Genomic DNA, 19583 nt, shown 5'->3' on the forward strand with positions numbered 1-19583 from the left:
GAAGATGCCGCCACGGCGGTACATACGGATGCGAGCAACGTCGGTCTTGGCGCCGTTCTCGTCCAGCGGCAAGACGGTGTCGACAAAGTAATTGCCTACGCCAGCCGGGCACTGTCGCGCGCTGAGTTGAACTACTCTACCACCGAAAAAGAAAGCTTAGCCGTAGTCTGTACAACAGCTAAGTTCCGCCCATATCTGTATGGCAGACCGTTTTGTGTCGTCACCGACCACCATTCGCTGTGCTGGCTAAAACATTTATAGGACCCTTGCGGCCGCCTCGCCCGTTGGGCATTACGCCTGCAGGAATTCGATTTCACCGTCACCTATAAGTCCGGCAGGAACCACACCGACGCTGATAGCCTGTCACGCGCTCCCGTCGAACCTCCTCCACAAGACACCATCGACGACGACAGCTTCCTTGGAGCCGTCAGCACGTCTGAGCTCGTCTCCAGACAGCGTGCCGACGCCAAGCTGCGTCTGCTCATAGAACATCTCGAAGGTGGGCACCCTGAGATACCACGGTACCTAGCTCGTGGGATATCATCGTTTTGTCTCCGGAGCGGGGTGCTTTATAAAAAGAACTATACTTCCAGTCCGACAACTTACCTGCTCGTCATACCGTCTGATTTACGGGATGAAGTTCTCCTGGCCTGCCATGGTGAACCAACTTCCGGCCACCTTGGTGTTACCCGCACCTTGTCCCGAATCCGGCAGAACTATTACTGGCCCCAGCTCACGTCAAGCGTCAAGCGTTATGTCCGGACATGCCGGCAATGTCAGCGGCGGAAGAAACCGACGCTCAAGCCTCCCGGGCTGCTTCCGTGCATTGAGCCGCCACAAAAACCGTTCGAAAAAGTCGGCATGGACCTTTTGGGGCCATTTCCTCTTTCGTCGTCCGGCCACAAGTGGATCGTAGTCGCCACCGACTACTTGACCCGTTACGCTGAAACGAAGGCCCTTGCGCGAGGTACTGCCGCCGAAGTTGCCCACTTCTTTATGCACGAAATCTTGCTTAGACACGGCGGCCCATCGATCATCATTACTGCCCGAGGCAAGGCGTTTCAAGCCCGGCTCTTACGTGACGTCTTAACGCTTAGCCACACAGCTCATCGACCCACAACAGCGTACCATCCCCCAACCAATGGTCTAACGGAACGGCTCAACAAAACATTAGCGGACATGATCTCGATGTACGTTGACGTTGAACATAAAACGTGGGATGAGATCTTGCCGTACGTCACCTTCGCATATAATACAGCGACGCAGGAAACCACCCAGTTTACCCCGTTCCGTCTCGTCTATGGCAGGAAGGTCCGCATGATGTTGGATGCGATGCTCCCGTACGGCGATGAAGAGGTAACCCCTGAAGCAGGCAACTTCGTGGAAAACGCAGAGCAAGCCCGTCAGCTGGCCCGCTTGAACATCAAGGACCAGCAATCCGTCGATGCTCGACACTATAACCTTCGGCACAGGGACGTGCACTACGAGCCGGGTGACAAGGTATGGGTGTGGACACCCTTGCGCCGCAAGGGGTTGTGCGAAAAACTTATCAATCGGTATTTTGGCCCGTACAAAGTCCTGCGCCGCCTGAACAGCCTCAACTACGAAGTTGTCCCCGATGGAACTGTGGTCGCCGGCCGTCAGCATCAACGGCCTGAAGTCGTCCATGTAGTGCGCCTAAAACCGTAATATTCGCGTGACTGAGCGCTGTGTGCACGCTGTGTGTCGCCCCTTTACCTCCTTACCCCACGTGTGAACTTGACTCTCCTCACCTCTCAACTAGCGCCGGATGTATAATACACCTCACCCCTTTTTTTCGTTTGTTTTTCCCCTTCTTCTCTCCCTGTGCATGGCCCATTCCACACCGAGACGGTGTTTGCTTTCGCGGGGGGGGGGGGGGGGGGGGGAATAGTGCCACGTGCCGATTGCGCCGCGCGGCCTCTACGCTTAGTCAAAGACGACGACGAAGTGTGGGTATGTGCCATCTTTTGATAGGCTAACAACAACAACGACGACTCCCGAGGCGCTCTGGCTCTGTGCTTTGGACCCTGGCTGTCTAATTAAAGCGCCTAGCCTTCTGTTCCTCCCGACGTCTACCTGCACGGCTCCTCAGGTCGTGACAGTATAATAGCAATTTTGTAACAGTTCGTAGTATTTGTCGTGACACGCGGAACGCTAATGGCCACGCGCCAACGCCTAGCGTGCTTCCCAACGCCGTTCAAATCCAGCGCGCTGGCTGCCAGGTCACGTGGCAGGACGCAAAACTCCTCCCTCCGTGACATCCGCGAATCCCGGCGTGATATGCGGCAAGGCCTTACGCAGCGCTGTGCCGTGGTCTGTGCTGCTGTTGTGCGAGTGCTTTTGTTGTCTTTGATTTCGGAATAGTTGCTTCAAACTTGCGTTTGGGTTTCCTGCTTATCGTAGCTTGCGCCGCGTGTCAGCAATGCATGCAGCCGTTCGCGTACTTGGTCAAAAATTGACCATGCCGAGAAGCTTGGAGCCGTTTCATCTTGACAATACGTTCGACTTCAAAAGCGTGGAAACCGCTGCAGCTTTTTTCTTGCCGCGAAGCAAGGGAAAAGAACGGTTGCTGCAAGCCGTCGAGACTTCGTTTCTTTTTGAGACCTATAGTGTAGCGCCAGGAATGCGCGCAATTTGCGACCGCGAAAATAAACGAGCGAGCACAAAGGCGAGTCCGGTAGGGTTACATCCCACGAAACCCTACCGCTCTGTCCTGTTCGTTTCCCTTCGGCATTGCGCGTGGTTCTATGGTTGTTTCCACGGCAGCAAAGCGCATTCCACATCAAATCATCAACATGCTGTTCTGTCAGTGTTCGCAATGTTTGCGTTGCGACGCGAACGCAGTGGTGTGTACATAGATGCGCTTGCTGAATGCCAGGTACGTGTAGGAGTCCTTAATGAATGTAAATGTGACAACTGGATATCGCCCTGCAAGGCGCTGGCCCAGCGGAACGTGTGACTGTTTTGGGGCTTTCGTTAAGTTGGTTGCCCGACTTCCTGTTCATTAGTCGACGTGCGACATGTTTGAGCGCTGCCTGCACGTGTGTTTTTTAACTCCACTATCACCCCGTTGCGGACTACCGATAGCGTGTGCCGCTCGGTCTGTTTAGCGTTGTGTGATTCGCTACGCGTTTGTGCGTTTCTATTGTGATTTGATGTGGCGTCTTAAGGTTGTAACATACCTCTACGAGCCGATTACACCAGCTGTCACGCTCAGGTTGCGAGGGCGGTGACCAGTCAAAGCATGCAAGCGACTGAGTAAATTGAGCGACGCGTCGCAGCGATACCCCAACAAGGAAGCTGGCAGCTTGATCCCCAGTGTAACATTGGTAACGTTGCCTGCAGCTGTAAAGTTCTTTTAGGTGCAGGCGGTCGTGAATAAAAATCACTTTAAATGTGTACGAAAAGTAGCCCTAGAAAAGGAGATTTGTAGCTTTTTCAAACGAAGAGATTATAACCTAAGTAGTGCAGAGCTTATCATAAAAACTAGTGTTAGCAAGTGGCGTTATGTATATAATGTTTGGCTATGTAAACAATTTCTTGTGGTTTTGTGAAATGCCAGCAATGCAAATAATTACCAGGAAGGGCCAGACATTGCTGATGAAAGAATACACCGCTGGAAATTATGACGGTACTCAGGAGAAGTGCCTGCTGTTTAGTATGAAGAGTTCTGAGAAGAAGTTCATCGAAGAGGATGTCTGACTGCCGAGATTTGGGGATGTTCTTGTCTTTGCCCGTTCAACGTGCATTGCAGAGCACAAGTATGTATTCAGTTTTCTAAATTTCTAAAATCTGTTTTTTTCACCTCTGTGTTGAGATCTGTGTTGCAATACCTGCTTTGTACCAGAACTCTGACGGCATGTATGGGCATTCCCGTATTCAAAATAACATTTGTGTCTCTTCTCAATAGGTCATTATCAGATAGTGTCACATTCATGTTCTTTATGAAGCACTGTTTAAATTCAGAGGCGTTACGGTTGCCTCAGAATCCCTACCAATACTAACGAGGAATTAACCCCCCCTTCCCCCTACAAGAATGCAGGGAGTGTATGAATCCGAAGCAACGTAGTCGAGTGTTTGACGGAATCCCGTGTGGCGAGGAGGGAACATAATAACAGAAAAATAAGAGCGCTCGCCAAAAAAAGAAAAAAAAAGGAAAACAAAGACGTTTCGGGGCCGTACGTACGGGTCCCTTGTTCACAATGGCAGCGGATGGGCGAAGGTAGTGACTTATGTACGGTGGAGGTGGCGTCATGAGCATGCGTAAATCTCAGGAAGATTACCCGTCGTTCGGTTTAAAACGTGTGGTGTCGTTTGGATGTGAAGTGATTCTAGAAGTAAGCGTAATGAAAAATACTTCTCCGTCCCGATGACTCAGGCGTTGTTCCAATCGATGACATGTGGTGCAGCTTGATAGTGTTCAGCCAAGTCATTTTCTTTCGTGCGGACTTTGGCGACGTCATTTTGATCTTGTTTTAGGCGCCTAATATAATTGCCTGATTCGCCGATGTATGCAGCTTTGCAGTCCTTCCAGGGAATCTTGTACTCCACTCCGGCGAATCTGTTTCTTTCAACCCGGTCTTTAATCTGACAAGTTTTTGCTTCAGTTTACTTGGTGGCACGTGGGCGATGTGGACATTATAGTCCTTGAAAACCCTGGCTAGGGCGTCGCTCACTCCTGGAGCGTATGGGATGCTTGCCCGCTTGCTTCTTTCTGCAGTGGCCGTTGTTTCCACGTTTCGACGTGAACAGCGGCGTTCTGCAGTCATTATCATATTTTTCGGGTACCCGTTGTTGGGAAGATACTTTCTCACAATCTTTAGTTCAGATCTGAGCGTCCTCGGGATTGAACAAAGGCGGAAAGCGGGGCCGAAAAGTGCGGATGCAATGGAGCGTTTATGCGCGACAGGGTGCGCCGAATGAAAACTGAGGTACCGACCAGTATGAGTGGGCTTGCGGTACACGCACGTTGCGATCCCATTGATTGTTATTTGCACAAGCACTTCCAAGAAGGGAATGGCGCCATTCTGTTCTCCTTTGGTGAATTGAATTGTAGGTTGAAAGGAGTTCAGGTGCTCAAGGAAACGGCTTGCATCCTGTCGGCGAATCACACAGAAACAGTCATCGACGTACCGGAGAAACCTAAGGTGCACAAACCGGACTTACCACTGCGCCCTATCGTAGACTTTACGCGCTCTCCGTTGCACGCGGTCTCCGGATACTTGCATCAAGTGCTTCGCCCTCTAGTGGGAAGAACAGCGACGTATGTAAAGGACTACTCCCACTTCGTCAACAAGCTTAAGGATGTCACTATATACGACGAGGATGTCCTAGACTCTTTCGACGTGAAGTCAATGTTTACGACAGTCCAGGTAGACTTCGCGGTTTCATCCTGCAAACGCCCTTTAGAAAACGACGCCTCGCTCACTTCACGTGCGCCTTTTAAGGTTGTTGACCTTTGTCGTCTGCTCGAATTCTGCTGGCGCAACACGTATTTTGTCTTCATGAAGCAGCACTACAAACAACTGTTTGGTACAGCCATGGGTGCTTCCGTCTCCGACGTGTGTGCGAACATTGCTCTAGAACGCATTGAAGCAGAGGCACTTATTTCATTTCATCCAGCACCTAAACTGTTTCTCCGGTACGTCGATGACTGTTTCTGTGTGATTCGCCGACAGGATGCAAGCCGTTTTCTTGAGCACCTGAACTCCTTTCAACCGACAATTCAATTCACCAAAGAAGAAGAACAGAATGGCGCCATTCCCTTCTTGGACATGCTTGTGCAAAGAACAAGCAATGGGATCGCAAGGTGCGTGTACCGCAAGCCCATTCCCACTGGTCGGTAGCCGAGTTTTTATTTGGCGCACCCTGTCGCGCATAAACGCTCCGTTGCATCCGAACTTTTCGGCCGCGCTTTCCGCCTTTTTTCAAGCCTGAGGACCCTCAGATCCGAACTAAAGATTGTGAGAATGGATCTTGCCCACAACGAGTACCCGAAAAATATGACTGCAGAACGCCGCTGTTCACGTCGAAACGTGGAAACAACGGCCACCGAAGAAAGAAGCAAGCAGGCAAGCATCTTCTACGCTCCAGGAGTGAGCGATGCCTTAGCCAGGGTCTTGAAGGACTATAATGTCCACATCGCCCACTTGCCACCAATTAAGCTGAAGCAAAAACTTGTCAGAGTTAAAGACCGGATTGAAAGAAACAGATTCCCCGTAGCGGTGTACAAGATTCCCTGCAAGGACTGCAAAGCTGCATACATAAGCGAATCAGGCAATTTTATTAGGCGCTTAAAACAAGATCAAAATGACGTCGCCAAAGACCGCACGAAAGAAAATGACTTGGCTGAACATTATCAAGCTGCACCACATGTCATCGATTGGAACAACGCCTGAGTCATCGCGACGGAGTATTTTTCATCCCGCTTACTTCTAGAATCACTTCACATCCAAACGACACCACACGTTTTAAACCGAACGAAGGGTAATCTTCCTGAGATTTACGCATGCTCATGACGCCACCTGTACCGCACATAAGTCACCACCTTCGCCCATCCGCTGCCATTGTGAACAAGGGACCTGTACGGACCCCGGGCGTCTTTGTTTTTCTTTTTTCTTTATTGGCGAGTGCTCCTCTTTTTCCGTTATTAAATACGAAGCAAGCAACAAATTTTCTTTTTTTTTTGTTTGTGGTGTTCAGAACATTTCTTCTGTCATTTCTAAATGTTCGCGGTGATTTTTAGCAAGAATCATTAACACGTTTTCTTAATGCTGAGATGGAGAAAAAATGCAAAGTTGACAGCACAACTCAAAGGATTGAAGAAAAAGGGAAAACCGCACACTCACCCCACGAGTGAGTCCAGAGCTGGCCGCTCAGCTCCAAGGCTACACAGCAACAACGGGCACACCGGCATAGCCTCAGCACAACCACTTTCTCACTCCCTCTCTATTTCTGTCGCCAGCTGTTCTCGAGTCACTAGAGACTCCCTTCAATGCAGCCAGGCTTTTAAAAAATACCAATATGATGTAATAGGCTACAGGGCAGCATTTTGAGGCTATATTACAGCATGAGGACAACGCTTTTATCCTTTTTTTCTCCAGTGTCCATCTCTCATGGCACTCCTCAGACAGCTATAGCAGAACGATAACCATGTCATCCTTCTGCTGTAATGCCGGTTTCACATGGCACTCCTCAGAGACTGCGCCAGCAGAGGCGGCTTATTTCGCTTGGTCAAAAAAATATGAACGGTGTTATATAGTGCAGCTATGATTGCGCCTCAACAATGAAACATTAATTCAACTTTTAGTGTTCCTCCTACTCCCTCTGCTGACAGCTTCTCTTGTAAGCTTCTCTTCTGCGGCTTCTCACTGTTGTTGCAATATTTTTACTCCCTCAAGTTCTGAGCGCAAAATAAGCACCGTCTACTGCAAACTACTTCCGAATCAGTTCAATTATAGCCTGTGCACAAAAAAGCTAAAAGTGCTAAATGAAAAAAGGTGATTGTTAACCATACCACGTTGTATGTAGGTTTTGGAGTTCGTTTTGCCATTTCATTTTCTTGGTGATGACACTGTGCAAGTTCAGTGAATATACTTTCTAAAATCCACTCATAGGAAATTAGGAGCTTGTAGTGATCGCTTTGAGTCAGCCTTCCGGCATGCTACCTGATATCATAGTGAAACCAAGCTTGAAACATATCAGACATTGATGCATGCTGCATTCCCAGCTGTATACTGTATCACTTCGGCAAAATATAGGGCTTATATTGCACATACTTACAAATAGAAAAGACCAAAAAAAAAGAAAGCGAACCGGAGAAAGACGCGCATAACATGATCTTTTTATCATGCTTCTAGGAGCAATTTACGTAGTTAAAAACGGCGTAGTAGTAAAAAGCATTCAACTTGCTTTTGAAATGCACACTTTTTGGAAATATCAGGTCCCAGGGGTACTTGGGCCACACTTTACCGTCTAGTCTTGGTTGGCTCTGATTCTTGACGTGACTAAGCGCATCATGTTTTGTTCTGAAGGCCACTACAATAATTTACTTCCCCGTATATTGAACTGTGCTGTCAGGGAAGGGGTAAAGGAGGTGCTGAAAGAAGAAATGAAGAAAGAGGTGCTGTAGTAGTGGGCTCCGGATTAATTTCGACCACATGGGGATCTTTAATGTGCACTGACATCGCACAGCACACAATCGCTTTCCATTCCGCCTCCATCGAAACGCAGCCGCCAAGGTCGGGTTCGAACCTGGGTACTCCGGCTCGGTAGACGAGAGCCTTAACCATTCAGCCAGCGCGGCAGGTTTTTTTTTTGCCTAATTAGTTTTGAGGTCATATCATGTTTCGCTTTGAGCGCTCATTTTTGTCTTGCCATACGCCTTTAAATGGGAGCTCAGTGCTACTACTGTCTCATTTCATTTGTACGTTGTTGTCCTTGGGCTACTTCTGCCTCGGAAGGTGCTCCTAAATTTGTTTTTCACTTTTGCTACATAATCGCTGAATGCAAGTTAGGCATTTGTGATGACTACTTTATCCCGTATGACTCTTTTTGTGTTATTGATATTTGGATTATTTATATTTGGGCCATATTTATATTCCGCCGCCTTGCAAAAGCTATTCTTCCTAAGAAGATGCTTACGTTTAGCCCCTAAAATTACCAAGCTTTTTTCCTACACTGCCCTTTTAAGACAGATTTTGCAATACTCAAGCACTCTTTGGTTACCGCAATCAATCACTAATGTCACCCGGCTTGAGAGAGCGCAATGAAAAGCTGTAAGGTTCCCGGGTTCGAACCCGGCCGCGGCGGCTGCGTTTTTATGGAGGAAAAACGCTTAGGCGCCCGTGTGCTGTGCGATGTCAGTGCACGTTAAAGATCCCCAGGTGGTCGAAATTATCCCGGAGCCCTCCACTACGGCACCTCTTCTTCCTTTCTTCTTTCAGTCCCTCCTTTATCCCTCCCCTTCCCTTGAGGCGCGGTTCAGGTGTCCAACGATATATGAGACAGATAATGCGCCCTTTCCTTTCCCCCCAAAAAACAATTATTATTCATTCATAACAATAACAAACCCTCTGCGACTCCCCTACAGGTATTACCGCTTCATCGGACCTTCCATCGCTAACACCTAGGGCAAAAGAATCTCGCCTAGGGTTTTAATGCGCAATTATTACACAGCAGCTATAGTGTAAATGTGTCTTAATATGCATCCTTCTGACAATCACTCCGATCCCGGCACAAGCATGCGAATGCGCTGACTGAATAATCACGTCAAACCAAATTCTCAAGCATTCCTTCTTTCCTTTAGTAATCAGCTAACGGAATTAACTCAATTCATTGATTACTATCGCGTACTCACGAAAACTATCTTCCTTCACCTCAAGATGAGACTAGAACAAAAATAAGTGAAGTGGACATAGTCCTACATTCTACAAGATGACTGCTCCGCTATTGGTGCCATTCCTTAATATTGCCACGTAGCGGTGACGGCTGTCGAAGGAGCTATCAAGACGGACAAAATGTCTTCTAAAAGAAAACAGTTTATTGGGCTGTCTTGCGCCCACAATGGACTGAATCACTCGGAGGCGGAGAAGCGACAAGCGTGCTTGGCGGCCGTCGAACAGGATGCCCGCCGCTGTCGGCCGTGCACAATTTAAAGCTGATAGCGAACTTTCGAGATAAAGCAAGCAAAGTTACTAGCACATTCCGGAACATTGTAGAATCAGCTCTGCCTGGTTGCGATCAATCGAGATAAATCTAGTCGCGCCTTGCGTCGCAAACAAAGCAATAAAATGGTGAGGCGGCAGATTTGAAGAACGAAAAAAACACTGCAAATATTCGCGGCATTACTCACCTCTCAAAGAAGCGTTGACCCGATGCATTAAAACAAATAATGCTACTAGTAACAGATCAAACGAATCTTACTAAAATAGAGTATGGAAATGCAGCGTCCTTTATCGCGCATAATACGGCTTCAGGCGGACTACATGGACAACTTGTGGTCGTACGCGGCGTCGCTGGAATGCAGTCATTGCGTCAGGGATGACTTCATAATCCAGTCCACCTAGCCGATGAAGAACTTTGTACGGGCCAAAATAGCGGCGCAAAACCGTTTCACTCAATCCACGGCGTCGAATGGGCGGCCGAACCTAGACTTATTCTGCTGGTTGTATTCCGCGTTGCGTCTTTGTAGATTGTAGCGACTGGCGTCGTCCCGCTGCTGATCTTTGATCCGCAATCGGGCAAGCCTTCGAGCTTCTTCTGCGCGTTGAAGGCAGGCGGCAACGTCGACGTTCTCTTCTTCGGTAAAGTTGGGCAGCATGGCGTCTAGCGTGGTAGCGGCCTCCATGCCATGGACGAGCCTAAAAGGCGTCATCTGGGTGGTCTCAAGACTGCGGTGTTGTAGGCAACGTCGACGTTCTCTTCTTCGGTAACGTTGGGCAGCATGGCGTCTAGCGTGGTAGCGGCCTCCATGCCATGGACGAGCCTAAAAGGCGTCATCTGGGTGGTCTCAAGACTGCGGTGTTGTAGGCGAAGACGACGTAAGGCAGGATGACATCCCAGGTTTTGTGTTCGGCATCGACATACATGGCGAGCATATCGGCGATGGTTTTGTTCAGACGCTCGGTAAGTCCGTTTGTCTGCGGATGACATGCAGTTGTCCTCAAGTGGTTGGTTTGGCTATAACGCCGGATGGCTTGCATTAGTTCCGGCGTGAATGCTGTTCCTCTGTCCGTGATAAGCACATCGGGACCGCCGTGTCGAAGAAGAATGCCCTCCGCGAAAAATTTGGTGAGTTCTGCTGCTGTTCCGTTCGATAGGGCTTTCGCTCGGCTTAGCGGGTCAGGTAGTCATCGCTATGATGATCCACTTATTTCCAGACGTTGACTTTGAAAAAGGGCCAAGAAAGTCCATGCCAATCTGCTGCAAGTGCTTTGAGGGAGGTGCAATGGGGTTCAGAAATCCTGCTGGTCGTGTGGGAGGGGTCTTTCGTCTATGACAATCTCGGCAGGTTTTCACATATTGTGTGACATCGGCAGACAGTCGGGGCCAGTAATACTTGTCTTTAATGCGGCGGACGGTGCGAGTAAACTCTCGATGTCGAGCTGTCGGCTCGTCGTATAAATTGCGTAGAACTTCTTCGCAGAGGCATGCAGGAGCAACAAGGAGGTAGGCTGTTTTGCTCGCTGCAAAGTTCTTCACAAGGACCTCATTCTGCACACAGAAGGAAGACAGTCCTCGCTTGAATGAAGGGGGGGGGTGAAGAAACTTGCCTTCCAGGTACTCGATGAGGCGTTTTAGGTCGGGGTCCGAGCGTTGCTGCTCAGCAAAAGAGCTGAGGCAGATGGGTTCCAGGAAGGCGTCCTCATCGTCGTCCGACGGCGGTGTATCTACACGGGCTCGTGAGAGGCAATTGGCGTCAGAATGCTTGCGTCCGGACTTGTAAACGACGGACACGTCAAACTCGTGGAGACGCAGACTCCATCGAGCGAGTTGGCCAGAGGGGTCCTTCAAGTTGGCAAGCCAGCCCAGTGTGTGGTGATCGCTGACCACCTTGAACGGTCGTCCGTACAGGTAGGTGCGGGCTTTTCACGTAGCCCAGATGATGTCAATGCACTCCTCAGTTTTCGAATAGTTAGCCTCGGCTTTGTAAAGGGAACGGCTAGCGTATGTGATGACTTTCTCCAGCCCGTCGCTTTTTTGAATGAGTACGGCGCCTAGGCCCACGCTGCTTGCGTCGGTATGAACTTCAGTATCGGCGTTTTCATCAAAATGCTCGAAGATCAGTGGGGACTGTAAACTACGTCTAAGTTCCTTGAAGTCGCCTCCCATTTAAACGGCACGTCTGCCTTCGTCAATTGGGCAGGAGCTCGGCGATGCGCGAAAAGTTTTTCACAAATCGTCGGTAATATGCGCACAGTTCGAGAAATCTACGCACTGCTTTCTTACCGGCCAGGGTTGCAAGCTGTTCAATAGCAGCTATTTTCTGCGGGTGTGGGCCTACTCCCTCTTTACTTACGATGTGGCATAGAAACAACAGCTCTTTGTAGGCAAAGTGGCTGTGGGGAGGGTGGCAGTAATCTGCTTAGCTCCTCTCGGACGACTTCGCGGATAACTTCAAGCAAGTTGTCGCTGGTGGTGGCCGTCGTGTCCGAACGGATTGCACAGGCAGAGGAAGGGCGATTGTACTGCCGTGCTCGGACGTCGAGGGTCTTCTCAATCGTGCAGGCTTCTTGCACGAATTGCTAGACTGTTTTTGGCGGCTGGCGGAGGAGGCTGCCAGAGTTGTTTTTTTACGCCGCGCATTAAAAACTGAACTTTCTTTTCCTCGGTGATCTCGCGCTCGGCGGGGCGAAATAGGCGCTTCATCTCCTCGACGTAACCGCGGACGGGCTCATTCGGAAGCTGGATCCTGATCTCGAGGAGTCGTTCGGCTCTTGCGAATACTGGGTAATACCTTCAATAATTCTCTCTTGAATAGCTCCCATGTCGTAAGGGACGACTCGTGGTTTTCGTACCACGTGCCTGAGGGGCCCTCCAATAAGAAAAATACGTGTCCAATTTTTGCCGCATCATCCCACTTGTTGAATGATGCCACGCGCTCAAATTGCTCCAACCATTCTTCGGGATCTTCGCCTAGGTATCCATTGAAAGTTGGCTGCACCCGCGGCTGCTGCAGTATGATCAGTGTCGACATCTTCGGCGAGGTTGCGGTGCACGTAGCAGCGTCTTTTCGCTGTTTATTGCGGTCCGGCAGTTTCCCGAGCTCAGGCTCCTCTCCCTGGAGACGTCGGCTAGCTCGCTGAGCTGCTGGCTCGTCCTCGGGTGCGAGGCGCTGACAGCTGGCGTCGCGACTTGAAGGGGGCGTCCGGAACATGGAAGGCTACCCAGCACCTCCACCAGATGTCACGTACGGTGACGGCAGTCGAAGGAGCGGTGAAGACTCACAAAATGTCTTCTAAAAGAAAACTGTTTATTGGGCTGACTTGCGCCCACAATGGACTGAATCACTCGGCGGTCGTCGAACAGAATTCCCGCCGCTTCGGCCGTGCTCAATTTAAAACTGATAGCGAACTTTCGAGATAAAGCGTGCAAACTTACTAGAACATTCGGGAACAACGTAGAATCAGCTCTGCCTGGCTGCCATCAATCGAGATAAAGCTAGTCGCGTGTTGCGTCGCAAACAAAGCGATGAAGTGGTGAAGTGGCAGATTTGAAGAACGCACAAATACTGCAAATATTCGTGGCAAAATTCTATTTTTAAGGATGCTTGAGTGGACTATTGTGACCCGTTACTTTCTTTATCTAGCATGCTTGCTAGCAAGAATGACTGCTGCTCTACTTGATTTCTTATTTTGTGTTGTTCAGAATTTTTAAGGTATTTTTTATAACCTAACTACTAATAGTTATATAACATTTATTTTCAAAGTTCCCTTTCTGTTCATCCGCAGGAAGCAATTTTTCTTTATTTTTTGAACTTTGTTTTGTATTGATTGCCCACCTCCTACGATCTCGTTTTGAGACTACCAATATTTGGAATAAATAAATCAAATATACTGTCTCTTATGACACAACACCAATGCAGGAGCATGTTTCATTAGGTCTCAGGTTCTATGTGGTCACTATAAAAAAACAAGGGCTTCTATAAAACTTTGCTCTATTCTCCTTGCGGTCTTGTCAATGCTTTTGTTACAAAGGTGTAACAAGCGTTGTCTCTGCAGGTTTATATTGGTGGTGGTGTGCTGGTTGACAAATCGGTGCTCGAGCTGTTCAATCATTCGAACAGCGGGCCTGGGAAATATGCCCGTGCACTGCTCTGCCATTTGTTTTTGCCTGAGGAGCTGCAGCGCAGCTCTTTCTTCGGGCAGCAGAACACACACACATACTAAACGCAGAGCTCTAGACCAACAGAAGGAGTAGGAAGTGATTCGTAAGTGTCCTTTTCAGACGTATCTTTATGTAGGCAGATTATAAAATACTTTTACAAATCCAAACTGCTCATTTTGAATTTAGAACTCCTGCTGCTGCGAGTAAAAAAACTCAATAGGTGTGGTTCAAAGTACTTGAGACTTTTTTTGCAAACAAAACAGGAATGCAAACTAGAGGTGTACGGAGTGTACATTTTAATTGAACATGAGTGGTGTTACTGGCCTACTGAGTTGAATACGAATAGAATATTTGTGCCAATATTTGCTACTTCGGCAAATAATCGTAAAAAGCGGAAGAATCGTGTTAAACATTGATGTGATAGTGGCGGTGCTGCAGTACGATGCTAACTTACGGAGTTAAAGCTATAGCTGTTACATTTTGCAACATTGATCTCCACTAAACGGTACAACACGAATTCATTACGCTAACTCAATGAACGTTAAGTTATGCATGTACAGAAATTAGTTTCTTTTTGATAACCATAGGAAATAAACTAGAGCCACAGCTAAGGGCATGAGAGAGGCGAAAGCATATATTAGCGATGGCCTCCATGGCTGCTAAACTTGCCGAAACCTTGCTGCGTTGTCGCGTCTTGGAGGTCATGCATAAGCATTACGAATGCTGCCGCACGAATGGACCATGTAGTGGCACTGGACCCCTCATCGCACAGATATTGATCACCGCAAGATGGTACGCAGCATCAGTGTGTGCCTTGTTATTTGAAAGAACAGTCATCGAGTAAATATACCATGCCGAGCCTTATTTGAACATTATGCCAATTGTTCGATAAGCGTTCAATAGTTCATTACCAATTCGATTCGGTTCGAATAATTTCCAAAATACACTATTTGACTCGTTCGAGATTTTCTCATAGGTCCACCGCATGGGCTCAGTGGTTATGGTGCTCGGCTGCTGACCCGAAAGACGCGGGCTCGATCCTGGCTGTGGCGGTCTAATTTCGATGCAGCCAAAATTCTAGAGGCCCGTGTACTGTTAGATGCAGTGCACGTCAAAGAACCCCATGTAGCCAAAATTTCTGGAGCCCTTCACTCCGGCGTCTCTCATAGCCTGTCTCGCTTTAGTGCATTATACCGCATAAACCAAGTCTAATCAAACCGAATTTTTTTTATTCACGCACACCTAACACGAAGCATACAGCAAGACCTCACCAAATGGTATGTGCCCGCCGCGGTGGCTGAGTGGTTACGGCGCTTGGCTGATGACACGAAAGACGCTGGTTCGATCCTGGGCCGCAGCGGTCGAATTTCGATAGAGGCGAAATTCGAAAAGCGCGTGAACATGTACTGTGCGATATCAGTGCACAATAAAGAACTCCAGGTGGTCGAAATTTCCGGATTCTTTGACTGCGGCGTCTCTCATAGCCTGTCTCGATTTGGGACGTCAAACCCCCATAAACCATAAACCAAATGGTATGTAAAAAACCAAGAGAATAGGAAAGAATGAGAAATGTCATCCATGTGTAAACATAGCAGCTGCGGAATTCCTTGATATTGAAGAGTGCATGCACCCAGACAAAAATACTGCTCCCAATATAAGTGACACATATCAGTTAAGACTGCCTGAAGTAACTTATTTATATTAGCAATTGCAATGGCTTCATATAACTCAATTGAGAGGGATATGGTTGGTTTAATTATATCATTGCTTATAGCTTTATGAAGCAAATGGGAGTTACTGCACTTAAGGTATGGAAAGGATGAGTCGATTTAGCAAAGATATATATGAATGTTGCAGAAATGTGAGAGTGATACCACACGTCAAGTGCTTTGGCACCGGATTTTTTACATGTTCAACATCATTTTGCCACATTTGTTTTCAGGCTTTACATGCAGGAAGTTTCCCGATCCAAGTGCAGGCCACATCAAGACTAGCCTGGCGATCTACCTGGCTTGACTCAACAATGGGCCGACCGCAGCAACACCAGCGCAGGCCATGTCAAAAATAGCCTCGTGCGCTACCTGTCACGCCTTACTACGTGGAACCTCGTTCATACCTTTTTCACAAGACCCGGAAAGAAAAAATTAACAGCCTGGAAAATGCAGCAGTGAGGAACGTAACAACGGGGTTCTGCTGTAATGGGCCGGCAGCAACGTTCACCTGCTGCAAAATATAACTGTTAATTAGTTTATTTTTAAATTTTCACTTCTTTCGGCTCTAGTCAGGCACCTGTCAGGTTTTGCGAATAAAACAAATTTTAACTTTTTTTCTGTATGTCTTGAGTACAAGCAGGTACGTGTGCCGCAAACTGCCTTTGGATATTTGTCTTTCAAGCAGGATTGATTGCCTATATGTGTGCGTCAACAAATTGACTACAACTTCTCAACTCAACAACGGTTGAACAGGGAATGAACAAGATTATCTTTCTCTGTGCATCAACAAAAGGAAAACAGCTTCTCAACTCTACATGTAGATTTCAGCAGGAGGTCCAAAAAAAGTGTGCCACTATGCATCAATTTGGCAACAATATGGTTTATGGCCATTTTGTTGCCATGTTATTGACTGTGTTTACGGATGTCCACGAAACGATCACTAAAACAACTCACAGATTTTTGTAAGGGCTGCAGCGTCGGGGAAAGAGGCAGGCCTGCCGAACGCCCGAGATCAGCGGCGCCGTACGCCGCGCTCTGTGTCGCATCAGCCGCTAGTGGGCCATGGTCCTCGGCCGAGCCCGCATCCTGTTTCCGGGCTGGGATGAGCGCCATCCCACCGCTGCCGCCAAAATATGTAGCGGGACGGCGGGCCCGTCCAGGTGAATGTGAATACACAGGAGGACCCAAGAGACCAGGAGAAACACGACAGGCTGCGGTGATGTTGTTGCCTCAAAAACGATGGCACATACCCGCGGTGGGGGACTGGTTAGGGTTTGGCGCAGGTACAAACAGGAGAAAACTCATCCAGGTGTATCTCAGAGCGGCAATAGAGGAATCTGAGAGAAAAAGAAAATCGCGAATTCTGTGAGATCTTGAGGAAATCAGAATAAAAATCGAGGAAACAAAGTGGTGTGGGGTTGAGTAACAAAATTTTAAAGAATTAATCAGAAAGAAAATAATTTTGAGATGAAAGTAAAGGCATCGCGAAGTTGACACAAAAATCTTCCGCTTTGTATAATACACTGGTGAAGAAGCTGAAACACCTGCCTAATGGCATACCCTTTCACAGTTGCGCCGAAGGACAGGAGGATAGGAAGAGTGAACAGCAGCTCTAATTGAGCGGGAGCATTAAATAATAATAATAATTGTTTTTTTTGGGAAAGGAAATGGCGCAGTATCTGTTTCATATATCTTTGGACACCTGAACCGCGCCGTAAGGGAAGGGATAAAGGAGGGAGTGAAAGATGAAAGGAAGAATAGGTGCCGTAGTGGAGGGCTCCGGAATAATTTCGACCACCTGGGGATCTTTAACGTGCACTGACATCGCACAGCACACGGGCGCCTTCGCGTTTTTCCTCCATAAAAACGCAGCCGCCGGGGTCGGGTTCCAACCCAGGAACTCCGGATCAGTAGTCGAGCGCCCTAACCACTGAGCCACCGCGGCGGGGCGGGAGCATTTCGCAAAAACTGAATTCTCTGCCGTGCAAACCGTGGGCAGTAGAGGAAGAAAGCCATCGTAATAAAAACCAGCGCTAAAAAACAAAAAGGACGAGACTAGACACACAGAAGGCGCTGAACGTACAACTGAATTTTATTCGAAGGTAAGAAGTCAATTTATACTATACACACACACGTGTGAGGACGTCTTGTCAAACACAGATGTACTGGAATCACCAACATGCAATGAAAGTATAAATAAGTGCATCACAGATGACGATCATGAATGCGGTTTTCAAAACAGTTGTGGCATTAGTGCAGCGTCTTTCCTGGAGCTGTTGGTATTTTACCTTAACAACATGGTTATAGAGTGGGATGGTCCGGTTTGTTTGCAAAATTCTGGGGTCTGCATAGGTTCCAGAGTAGCCCCCATTCTTAGTAACACTTTTCTACGCAGGGTTGACAGAAAAGGTGGGGAAGAGCTGGCCTGAAGTAGTACTCCCATTTTCCGCCATGTCGACGATTTTTTGGTGCTAGGCAGGCCCCCTTTCCCGGGAATTATTTCTCACGTTCTCCAAGTTTTTTTCCGCAATGGGTGAGGAATAGAGTTTGCACATAAAGTTCCTCATCAAAGATCCTTGCATTTACTAGATTTGAGATTAACCTTCGATCCTCAGCATCTCTGTTGGGAGTACTCCCATCAGAGCGAGAAACGTTTGCTAAACTACGGATCTTTCTATTCTGAGTTTGTTAAAACTGGTATTGTCAAGGATCGTATTGGTATGACCTTGAAGAAATCTTGCCCCCATAGAATGGGATTCAGCCTCATCGCACAGGTCAGCAGGTGCAGGGATGCTGGTTACCCAGAGGATCTTATCGTGTCCTGTGCGGAAAAAGTGTCTAAAACGCTGAAGACATCCGGGCCCCCCTGAGAACCCAGCTGTGCTCCGGAAGAAAGGACGTTGGCGGTTATGCCGTACATTCATTCCCTGTCACACCGGCTTAAAAAAGTAGAGGCCAGATACGGAGTAAGCTTGGTCTTTTCTGCTCCCCATAAACTGGGAAAAGTAGGGGCTCCAGTACAGAGGAAACGCGAACGGAAGATTAGTAAGAAACAATGTCATATTAAACATGGGAACAAGTATGTTACCTGAAAGAACGGTGTGGTGTATCTTATCCCTTTGTCTTGTGGGCGTATATAGATTTGCCAGACCGGGCGGTGTATCAATGTTCGCCTCCTGCTGGGAATAACAGCGCGTAGACGAGGGACAAAGAAAGAAGAAGACGACAGGACCGGCTTTTACAAGGACTGCCTTTGGGTAGCATGCGGCCAGGATGTGCTTCACGCCCGACGTTTCCGTGAGTGGTGTGAAGTGGCAAACAGGCACACGGATTTCCTTTGGTACTCGTCCCGCCCTTGGTTGCCTAGGAAGAAGAAGCCCACAAATCCTGAAGGGAAGCTACTGGTGTTGGGTGAGCAGCGAGTGCCAGAGAGGTTCCAGGGAGTGCTGAAGTTCGGGCCGAAGTTTTGCATCCAGCCGACGCTTGACAAAGAGGAAAAATTGGCTCTTGGAAGGTCCATCTCGCGTCATGTCCGTCAAGAGGAGCGGCCTAGGTGCGTCATTGAATGTGTTGATGCCTTGGAAAGAACTCAGGATGGGCGGGGAAAAAGTTGTAACTTCGCGCCCTTGGTTAATTTCCTGCTATCTGAAAAGTTGAGGCTGACCGTCTCTGATAAAGAGGGGCATTTTGTCATTCTCCCGGAGAATCTGTTTACTGAAAAAGCCCGAGAAGCCATCGGAAAGAGCTTTAAACCATTGCCTGCCAATGTTAAACAGCAAAAGCGAGAAGCCTTGAGGTTACTGGGCGAAATGAATCTACAATGGCTCCACTCGTCTGTTAAGAATGCTAAAGAAGACTGTCTGGACATATTTTTTTCAGCAAAAATGCATAAGCCCGATGTTCCTTTCCGCTGTATTGTTACAGAGCGTGCAACATGGCAATATGAGGTTTCAAGTTTCTTACAGAAAAACCTTGGTTCACTAACAATTGATGATCCGTTTCTTGTGTCTAATTCCCTGGCTG

The sequence above is a fragment of the Amblyomma americanum genome, chromosome 8, assembly GCF_052857255.1.
Source record: "Amblyomma americanum isolate KBUSLIRL-KWMA chromosome 8, ASM5285725v1, whole genome shotgun sequence".
Lineage (NCBI taxonomy): Eukaryota > Metazoa > Arthropoda > Arachnida > Ixodida > Ixodidae > Amblyomma > Amblyomma americanum.